At 39.7% G+C, this 10,537-nt stretch overlaps 1 pseudogene across 1 annotated transcript; it reads right to left on the bottom strand.

The window, feature by feature from the left end:
* Nucleotides 1–2,821: 2,821 nt before the first annotated feature.
* LOC308432646 (calretinin-like) lies at nt 2,822–10,214 on the bottom strand (annotated as a pseudogene). The gene is made up of 3 exons: nt 9,862–10,214; nt 9,292–9,388; nt 2,822–3,376 (listed from the first exon to the last, which is right to left on the bottom strand). The product of its transcript is annotated as a calretinin-like (transcript).
* Between the last annotated feature and the right edge of the window lie 323 nt (nt 10,215–10,537).

The raw sequence follows: 10,537 nt of genomic DNA on the forward strand, positions 1-10,537 counted from the left end.
TTCGCACATACCCACTCCCACCAACACTGCAAGTGAGGAGGCACACTTTACTCTATATACATTGCTACGAAGCTCTTTTTTTTGTGTGTCCTTGCTCTTTGGAGCATCCAAGGACAGATATGAGCTTTTGCACTACATAGTCCTAAAAACAAGCAGAAGAGACTTCTTCCTGCTGAGTCCTACTGTGACCCAGAGTCAGACTCATGGGCTGTCTGCTCCCTATGCAGCATGCCTTCCAGGAGCCTCTGCTGCTTAGTCACTGTCCTCTCAGAAATAAGATGTTCCTGATTTGCCTAGAATGCAGTTTGCAGATGGTGACTGGTTAGTTCAGCCTGCAGTGAAATAGTCCTTTCCTGTACTGAGTTTAAGTGACACTTGTTAGCCTAACAAGATTGAACTCCAGGCAATCAGCTCCAGAAGCATTATTTGTAAGAATTATACTCACAGAACTCTCTCAAATACCTAACTCATTTGACAATTTTTATTCCATTAGACTTAATTATTGCCTAACACTTAATGGGAGAAGTGCAGGGTAAAATTGATAGTAAGGTAAACAGAAGTGTATGTACCTAGAAATGGTTCACGTCTTTGGTCCTATCTCTCAGCAGAGATGAGTAGAAGATTGCTGCTTTGACAGAAGCCTGCTCTACACAGGGGCTTTTAGGCTAACCAAAACTCTGTATCTATAGAGAGAACAAGGATCTGCATCTCTGGGATGATGGTAATCTAATTGTGGTGGGTGATCCTGATATATTTTCATGTACTTTATTGAGTATTTTTACATCTGTGTTCATCATGGGGATTGACTTATCCCTTTGTTTGCTATAGTGTTTTTTAGCTATGGTGCAATGTTGGCTGTGTAAAATCAATTTGGAAACATTCCTTCATTTTATATTTTATAAAATAATTTTGGAGGCAATAGTTTTAATCCTTCATGAAATTCTGCAATGAGTCCATGTGGGATGACTGGGTCCTTTTAAGGTAGGATGTTCTTTACTACTGCTTCAAGGTCATTGTTTCCGACAGATCTACTTCATCGTTCTGAGTGCCTCCTAGGAGCACAGTGGGATGGATGTTCATCTGCACCATCAGCATCATACTGTCAAGAGTCACTCTTTGAGGAAAGTTTTTTTCTACATTTCAGGCTTTTGGTGTTTTGTTTTTGTTTTTTTTTTTTTTTTTTTTTTTTTTTTTTTTTTTTTTTTTTTTTTTTTGTTACAGCCTGAGAATGTAGGCAAAAGGTTTTATTGGCTCTAGGAGCCTGTTTGAATATGAAATGAATCCCATGAGCTCATATGTTGAGTGCCTGATCCAAGGTGATAGCTCTGTTTTAATACATCAGAAAACACTTGAAAAGTGGAACTTAGTTGAAGGAAGTAGTTTAATGGGGTATATATATCTTTCCTTGATCCCCTACAGGAATCTCTTCCCTTTGTTTCATGATAAACATGAATTAAGAATCTCCTTTACCTCATACTCTTGCGTTATGATGTTTTACTCAGGAATCACGTAATAAACATTTTACAAATGTGAGACAGCGTAGCTGCGATCTTCTTTCAATGGTTTCAGTTTGATGTCACATTAACACAACTATTAACTAATGCTGTGCCACCAGTCATTGATAAAATGGGAAGATCAATTAATGCTGTTTTCAAACTATGCCAGACAAGATCTTCTGCTTGGAATTTTAGCCACTGGATCTAGACATGGATGTGTAAGGTCAGATGAGGAAGAATAACATCAATGGAAAAAAGAACATTTACAAGCAATGCTCCTCAATTTTCTTCCAAGTCTCTACCATCTCCACGACTCCCATTACTTCATGGGTTAACTTCAACCTCACATGTAATTGGTTAGATATTATTGTGAGCATTCATATACAGATATGATTTATGATCTGATCCAATTAATGCCAATATCGATACTGATATAGCTAGTCCAAATCTGATTATCACTGTTGTCACAAAAAGTTTTATTTTCTATTTTTATAAATTTTACAGGAAACTAAATACTTTAATAAGAGAAAATAATAAGTAATTTTATCATTTAAAAATGACAAAATAAATTAATGATGGTACCAAAGGTAGAGATGGGAAGAGAGTGCATATGCATTTGACATTATAAACTAATTTTTTCCCTCTTACAACTTTATTTTTTTAGAAAGAGAGATACATGTAAAGATTTTTAAAGGCATTTTGGCATAACACTATATGAATATATTTTTGTCAGTACTTTATTCTTTTTTTTTTTAACGGCAGAACATGTCCACTTTATGCTCTGTAAACTCTTCTTTGGTAAACAAGAAGACAGGGAAACCCAAAGATAAAAGGAACACACAAGTCAAGAACACAAGAAGAGGGCAGTCACCCTTCACAGTAGCTCTGAGAAGACAGCTATATCATTAGCAAGCTGGTGGGCAGAACCTGGAAATTCAGGGTCAGCGGTGGCCTGGGGATAAAGAGGGGCAATACAGCAAGAGGAAGGAGTCCACTTCATTAGACTCAGAAGCCTAAATCATACAGCAAAAGAGCTCATGCATCACAGCAAAGAGACTAGGAAAGCTCCACCTGTTCCCCCACCCACCATCCATGTGGCTGGTGACCCATCGCAGGCACAACTGTCCATCAGGTCACGGTTGGGCTGGTGCAGTTCAAAAGAACGCTACCAGCCATCCTCTCTCCATCTCTCCTTTCCTGCTCCACAGGCTGGTGTGTGCTGGTTGCATGGGTAGGGAGGTCTGGGAAGAAGTTTCAAGAGAGTCAGGACAGTGGGGGCAGGGTTTAGGGAAGGTGTAGAAGCAGCCCTCCATCCCTTCGCCCCTTTACATGGGGGGCTCACTGCAGAGCACAATCTCAAGGTCCTTTCTGTAGAGCTTCCCTGCCTCAGCCAAGGACATGACACTCTTCCTGTAGGTGGTGAGCTGTTGGATGTTCATCTCCTTCTTGTTCTTCTCATACAGATCCTTCAGGAGGGCATCCAGCTCATTCTCATAGATGTCGCCGCTTCCGTCCTTGTCATAAAATGTAAAGATGGCATTGAACTCTTCTGAGGTCAGCTTCATACCCTGAAATTCCAGCAGAAAGTTTTCTTGTACAGGCAAGAGTCTAGACATCTCTGAGAGGCCCAATTTGCCGTCTCTATTTAAGTCAAACATCCGTAGGATGGTTTGGGTATACTCCTAGAGCATAGGTTCGTTATAGGGCCGGTTGGCCTTCTTCAGGAGGTCGGACAGGAATCCCTTGAGCTCATTTGCTTCGATGTAGCCACTTCTGTCTGTGTCATACTTCCACCAAGCCTCCATAAACTCAGCGCTGGAGCCCACGTGCTGCCTGAAGCACAAAAGGAAATTCACTTCGGTCGGCAGGATCTGCGCCAGCTAACTGCTCTGCATCCCCCTTGCTTCACTCCCAGCAGTACTTCATTCTTTTAGAGGTTTGATAGCATGCATTGAAACCTACCAGTTACCATAAACATAAAGTAGAACATGTAGAACAGAGAATAACATGGAAACAGAGTTTTCTTGGTGGGTATAGATTAAACATAATGATTATTGAATACCAAAAATTGCCACTAGACTATATTGTTACCTCTTGGATTAATAATGATTTAAGGCCCAGGTGTACCACACTCTGAGAGGGTGCTATCCATTTATTTATTTTTTCCTAAGAAGGACTGAGGCTTTACTTTTTGGCCTTTGTTATTCTTGAGCTTCATATGTCCTGTGAGTTGTTTCTGGGGTATTCTGAGCATTCTGGGAATAGTATACAATTATCAGTGACTGCATATTATATCTGATCTTTTGTGACTGGGTAACCTCACTCAGGATGATATTCTCTAGATGCATCCATTTTCGTAGGAATTTCAAAAAGTCATTGTTTCTGATAGCTGAGTAGTACACCATTGTGTAAATATACCAGAATTTCTCTATACATTTATCTACTGAAGGACATCTGGTTTCTTTCCAGCTTCTGGCTATTAAAAGTAGGGCTGCTATGAGCATTGTGGTACATGAGTCTTTGCTGTATATTGGAGTGTCTCTGGGGTATATGCCCAGAAGTGGAATAGCTGGATCTTCAGGTAGTAATATGTCCAATTTTCTGAGCAATCACCAGACTGATTTCCAGAGTGGTTGTACCAGTTTACAACCCCACCAGCAGTGGAGAAGTGTTCCTCTTTCTCCACAGCCTCACCAGCATCTGCTGTCATCTGAGTTTTGGATCTTGACCAATCTGACTGGTGTGAGATGGAATCTCAGGGTTGTTTTGATTTCCATTTGATTTGCTGGGTAAGGATGTTGAGCACTTCCTTAGATGTTTCTCAGCCATTCTATATTCCTCAATTGAGAACTTTTTGTTTAGCTCTGTACCCAATTTTTAATAGGGTTGTTTGATTCTCTGGTGTCTAACTTCTTGAGTTCTTTTTATACCTTGGATATTAGGCCTCTATCTGATGTGGGGTTGGTAAAGATCTTCTCCCACTCTGTAGGTTGCCATTTTGATTTGTTGACAGTGACCTTAGCCTTACAGAATCTTTTCACTCCCATTAAGTCCCATTTGTCCATCCTTGGCCTTTGAGCACAAACCATTGGTGTTCTGTTCAGGAAAATTTTCCCTGTGCCCATGTTTTCTAAGGTTTTCTCTACTTTCTCTTCTAATAGTTTCAGTGTACATGGTTTAATGTGGAGATCTTTGATCCACTTGCACTTGTGCTTTGTACAAGGAGATAAGAAAGCGTCTATTTTCATTTTTCTGCATGCTGAGTGCCAATTGAGCCAACAACATTTGTTAAAGAGGCTGTCCTTTTTCCATTGAATGTTTTCAGTTCCTTTGTCAAAAAGCACATGATCATATGTTTGAGGGTTATTTTCTGATTCTTCTATTCTCTTCCATTGATCAACCTGCCTATCTCTGTACCTGTACCATGTGGTTTTTAACACAATTGCCTTGTATATAGGTTGAGGTCAGGGATGGTGATTCCCGCAGAAGTTTTCTTGTTATAGAAGATGGATTTCAGTACTCTAGGTTTATTTGTTACTCCAAATGAATTTGAAAATTGCACTTTCCAACTCTATGAAGAATTGAGTTGGAATTTTATGGGGGTTGAATTGAATCTGTAGATTGCTTTGGGTAAGATGGCCATTTTTTAAATGTTGATCCTTCCAATCCATGATCATGGGAGATCTCTTTATCTTCTGAGATCTTCTTCAATTTCCTTCTTCATAGATTTGAAGTTCTTGTCATGCAGGTTCTTCACTTGCTTATTTAGAGTAACACCAAGGTATTTCATATAGTTTGTAACTATTGTGAAGGGTATCTTTTTTTTTCTAATTTCTTTCTCAGCATGTTTATCCTTTGAGTAGAAGAAGGCTACTGATTTGTTTGAGTTAATTTTATATCCAGCCTCTTTGCTGATGTTATTTATTAGCTGTAAAAGTTCTCTGGTGGAATATTTAGGGTTACTTAATTATACTATCCTGTCATCTGCAAGTAGTAATATTTTTATTTCTTCCTTTTCAATTTGTAGTCCTTTGATTCCTTTTGCTGTCTAATTGCTCTTGCCAGGACTTCCAATACTAAGTTGAATAGGTTGGGGGGGGGGAGTGGGCAGCCTTGTCTAGTCCCTGATTTAATGGGATTGTTTCAAGTTTCTCACCATTTATTTTGATGTTGGATATTTGTTTACTGTATATTGCTTTTTTATGTTTAAGTATGAACCTTGAATTTTTGCTCTTTCCAAGACTTTTAACATGAAAGTGTGTTGAATTTTGTCAAATGCTTTCTCAACATCCCGTGAATTGTCCATGTGTTTTTTTTCTTTGAGTTGGTTTGTATGGTGGATTACATTGATGGATTTCCCTATATTAAACCATTCCTACATACCAGGGATGAAGCCTACTTGATCATGGTGAATGATTGTTTTGATATGTTCTTGGATTCAGTTTGCAAGAATTTTGTTGATTATTTTTGCATCAATTTTCATTAGTGAGATTAGTCTAATGTTCTCTTTCCTTGTAGGGTCTTTGTGTGATTTAGGAATGAGGGTTATTGTGGCTTTAAAAATGAGATGGTTTGTATTCCATCTGACTCTATTTTGTGGAATAGTTTGGAGAGTATTGGTATTAGGTTGTCACTAAATGCCTTATAGAATTCTGCACTGAACCCATATGGTCAGGGTTTTTTTTTTTTTTTTTTTTTTTTTTTTTTTTTTCTTTTGATTGAAAGGCGTTTCGTGACTGCTTCTATTTCTTTAGGTGTTATGGTCTTTTTAGATGGTTTACCAGGTACTTGTTTAACTTTGGGGTCTGGTCTCTGTCTAGGAATTCATCCATTTCCTCCAGATTTTCCAGTTTTGTTGAGTATAGGCTTTTGTAGTAGGATCTGATGATTTCTTGAATTTATTCAGTTTCAGTTGTTATGTTTCCACTTTCATTTCTGATTTTGTTAATTTGGATACTCTCTCTTTGCCCTCTAGTTAGTCTGGTTAAGGGTTTATTAATCTTGTTAATTATCTTAAGGAATCAGATCTTGGTTTTGTTGATTCTTTGAATGGTTCTTTTTATTTCTATTTGGTTAATTTTTGCTCTGAGTTTGATAATTTCTTGCTCTCTACTCCTCTTGGGTGTATCTGCTTCTTTTTCTTCTAGAGCTTTCAACTGTGCTGCCCAGTTGCGAGTGTGTGCTTTATCCAGTTTGTTTGTGGAGGCACTATGATCTATGATTTTTTTTCCCTCTTAGTACTGCTTTCATTGCATCCCAGAGGTTTGAGTATGTTGTACTTTCATTTTCATTAAGTTCTAAAAAAATCCTTAATTTCTTTCTTTAATTCTTCTTTGACCCTGCTATCATTTAATAGAGCATTATTTAGCTTCTATGTGTTTATGAGCATTTTCTTGTTTTTGTTGTTATAAAAGACCAACCTTAGTCAATGGTGATCTGATAGAATGCATGGAAATATTTCAATCTTCTTATATATATTTAGGCTTGTTTTGTGATTGACTATATGGTCAGTTTTGGAGAAGGTGTCCTGTGGTGGTGAGAAGAAGATATATTCTTTTGTTTTAGGATGATATGTTCTGTAGATGTCTGTTAATTCTAATTGATTCAAAACCTCTGCTAGTTTCACTGAGTCTGTGTTCATTTTCTGTTTCCATGATCTGTCCATTAATGAGAGTGGGGTGTTGAAGTCTCCCACTATTATTGTTGTGGTGCAATGTGTGTTTTGAGCTTTAGTAGGGTTTTATTATGAATGTGGGTGCTCTTGTATTTGGAGCATATATGTTAAGTATTGAGAATTCATGCTGATAAATTTTCCCTGTGGTGAGTAAAGAGTGTCCTTCCTTATTTTTTTTTTTGCTAAATTTTGGTTGAAAATCTAATGTATTCAATATTAGAATGGCTACTTCAGCTTGTTTCTTGGGGACATTTACTTGGAAGATTTTTTTCCCTAGCCTTTAACTCTGAGATAGTGTCTGTCTTTGTCTCTGAGATGAGTTTCCTGTATGCAGCAAAATGCTGGATTCTGTTTATGTATCCATCTAATAATCTATGTCTCTCTATTGGGGAATTGGGTCCATTTATGTTGACAGGTATTAAGGAATAGTTGTTGCTGTTTCCTGCTATTTTTGCTTTTTTTGAGGTAGAATTATGTCTGTGTGTATTTGTTCTTTTGCTTTTCTTGCTCAGTTATTTATTATTTTTTTTGCTTTTTCTAGGATGTAGTTGCCCTCCTTGTGTTAGGTTTTCTATCTATTATTCTTTGTAGGGTTGGATTTGTGGTCAGATACTATGTAAATTTAGTTTTGTCCTAGAATATCTTAGTCTCTCCATCTATGGTGATTGAGAGTTTTGATGGGTATATTAGCCTGGGCTGACATTTGTGTTCTCTTAGGGTCTGTATGATGTCTTTCCAGGATCTTCTACCTTTCATAGTCTCTGTTCAGAAGTTGGATGTAATTCTAATTGGTCTGCCTTTTTATGTTACAGGACCTTTTCCATTTATTGCTTTTAGTATTATTTATTTGTTTTGAACACTTGGCTTTTTGACTATTATGTGTCTGGAAGAATTTTTTTCTGGTCAAATCTATTTGGAGTTTTGTAGGCTTCTTTTATGTTCATGGTCATCTCATCCTTACGTGTAGGGAAGTTTTCTTCTATGATTTTGTTGAAGATATTTACTGTGCCTCTTAGTTTATATTCTTCGCCCTCTTCTATTCCTATTATCCTTAGGTTTGGTCTTAGGTTTGGTATGCTCATTGTGTCCTGGATCTCCTGGACATTTTGGGTTAGGAGATTTTTGGTTTTTACATCTTCGCTGAATATTTTTTCTGTATTTCCAATGTTGTCTTTAGCCCCTGAGATTTTCTCTTCCATCTCTTGTAGTCTGTTTGAGATGCTTGCGTCTGTGAGTCCTGATTTCTTGTTTAGGTTTTCCATACCCATGGTTGTCTCTATTTTTTCTTTTTCCTTATTGTTTCTATTTCCATATTCAATTCCTTCTTCTCTTTGGTTGTGCTTTCCTGTAGTTCTTTGAGTGATTTTAGTGTTTCTTCTTTAAAAGCTTCTATTTGTTTATTGTTGTCCTCCCATACTTGTTTAAGGGAATTATTCATGTTCTTCTTGAAGATCCCCATCATCATCTTGAGGTATGATTTCATGTCTGAGTCTTCTTTCTCTGGCATGTTTGGCAATCCACTGCTTGCTGTGATGGGAGAACTGGGTTCTGATGTTGCCATGTTGTCTTGGTTTTCATTGCTTAAGTTCTTTCCTTTTCCTCTTGCCATCTTGTTGTTTGTGGTTATATGTGGTCTTGTTGTCAGTGACTGGCACCTGTCTCTCCTCTGAATCTAAGGCCCGAGGGCTCAGGAAGATAATTGCTTTTGAATGTTCACCTTTTTAGGGCCAGCAGTGAGTTCTGGTAGCAGGTACTCAGTTGTCTTTGTGGGCTCAAGTGGGGGAGCTCTTGTGAGGCTGCTCTGGGAGCTGGGTCCTTTGCCCACTGGTCTTGAATACTAGTGGTGGGTATCATGCTCTTTCTCTAGGCCAAAATGCACTATTTTCCAGTGAGTACATCACTCTCTGCTCACTGAGATCTCATGGTGTGTCCTCCCTGGGCCTTTGTGTCAGGTTCACCTCTGGTCCAGGTGTAAAAGTGACCATGGAGCTGATATTCCAGAACTGCCTTCCCCAGGCAGATCAAGATTCTCTCTCACACAGTCCTGGGCACTGCCTCTAAGCACTCTCTGTGCTCTGGGTACTCACTGCACAACCTCACTAGGTCTGTGCCCCAGGTTACCTGCTGGTGTAAGTGGAAGAGCTCCTTGGTGTCCAGTTCACCAGCAAAGCCTTTCTGGGCATTGTGGATCTGGATGCTTCCTCCAGATGCTCTCTTACTGTGGGTCAGAAAGGAACATTTGCCACAAGCACTGCCTTCAAGCGTTGTCTGTGTTCTGGATGCTCAAGGTGCAGCCTCCTCAGACCTGTGCCCTGTAGGGAGCTGCGCTGTGCCCTGCCCCAAAGATGGCGCAGACCTCTGCTCTCCTCCTTCCCGATGGGGAGAGCTCCCTGCGATAAACAACTCCTTATTTGGACGCACTTGCCTGGCTCCTTAACTTCCGCATGGTTACAACCTATCTGCATTGCCGGCGTGGCAGCTTATGGTTTGCCAGTCTAGAGTATTTAGCCTGCTCCCTTCCCTCCCCCGGGAGTGGAGTCAGAAACAGAAGCTGAAGAAGAAGCTTGTACAAGGTTTCTGAATAAACTGCTCAAAGAAGATCTTCCCCGGGTCGTGTCTTCCTTGCTGGTCGAGGTAAGGTGCGACAGTGCCCCAGGTTATCTGCTGGCCCAAGTGTCAGGGTGCCTGTACATCTGGTCTGGGAGCACAGACTTTTCCAGCAGATCTGGGTACTCCCTTATTGTGGGCCTGAAAGGAACCTTTGCCACAAGCACCAGCAACAAGCGATCCCCGTGTTCTGGGTACTCAGTGCCCAACCTCACTAGGTCTATGCCTTCGGTTACCTGCTGGTCTAGGTGCCAGAGTACCTGGGTGTCTGGCCCAGGATCACAGCCTTTTTGGCTGGATTTAGATTCTCTTACTGTGGGCCAGAAAGGAACTTTTGCCACAAGCACCGCCTCCAAACATTGTCTATGTTCTGGGTGATCACACTGCAGCCTTTCCAGGCCTGTGCCACAGGTTATCTGATGGTCCAAGTGGCACATCATTTGGGAGTCTGGTCTGAAAGCACAGACTTTCTGGGCGAATCCAGATACTCTCTTACTGTGTGCCAGAAAGTATTATTGTTATTTTATTTTAGTGTGTGTATGTGTACGGTGTGCAGACTATAGGTAGAACATCTTACTCAATTGCTCTTCAACAATTCTTGTGTGTGTATGTGTGTGTGTGTGTGTGTGTGTGTGTGTGTGTGTGTGTGTGACATGATCTGTCAGTGATTTTGGAACTCATTAGTTCAGCTTGGTTAGTTCTCCACTGAGTTCTAGATACTACTTTTTACTTTGGCTTTCTATTGTTCTGAAAAGGCATC

Source organism: Micromys minutus, assembly GCF_963924665.1.
Source record: "Micromys minutus genome assembly, chromosome: 18".
NCBI classification, from domain to species: Eukaryota; Metazoa; Chordata; class Mammalia; order Rodentia; family Muridae; genus Micromys; species Micromys minutus.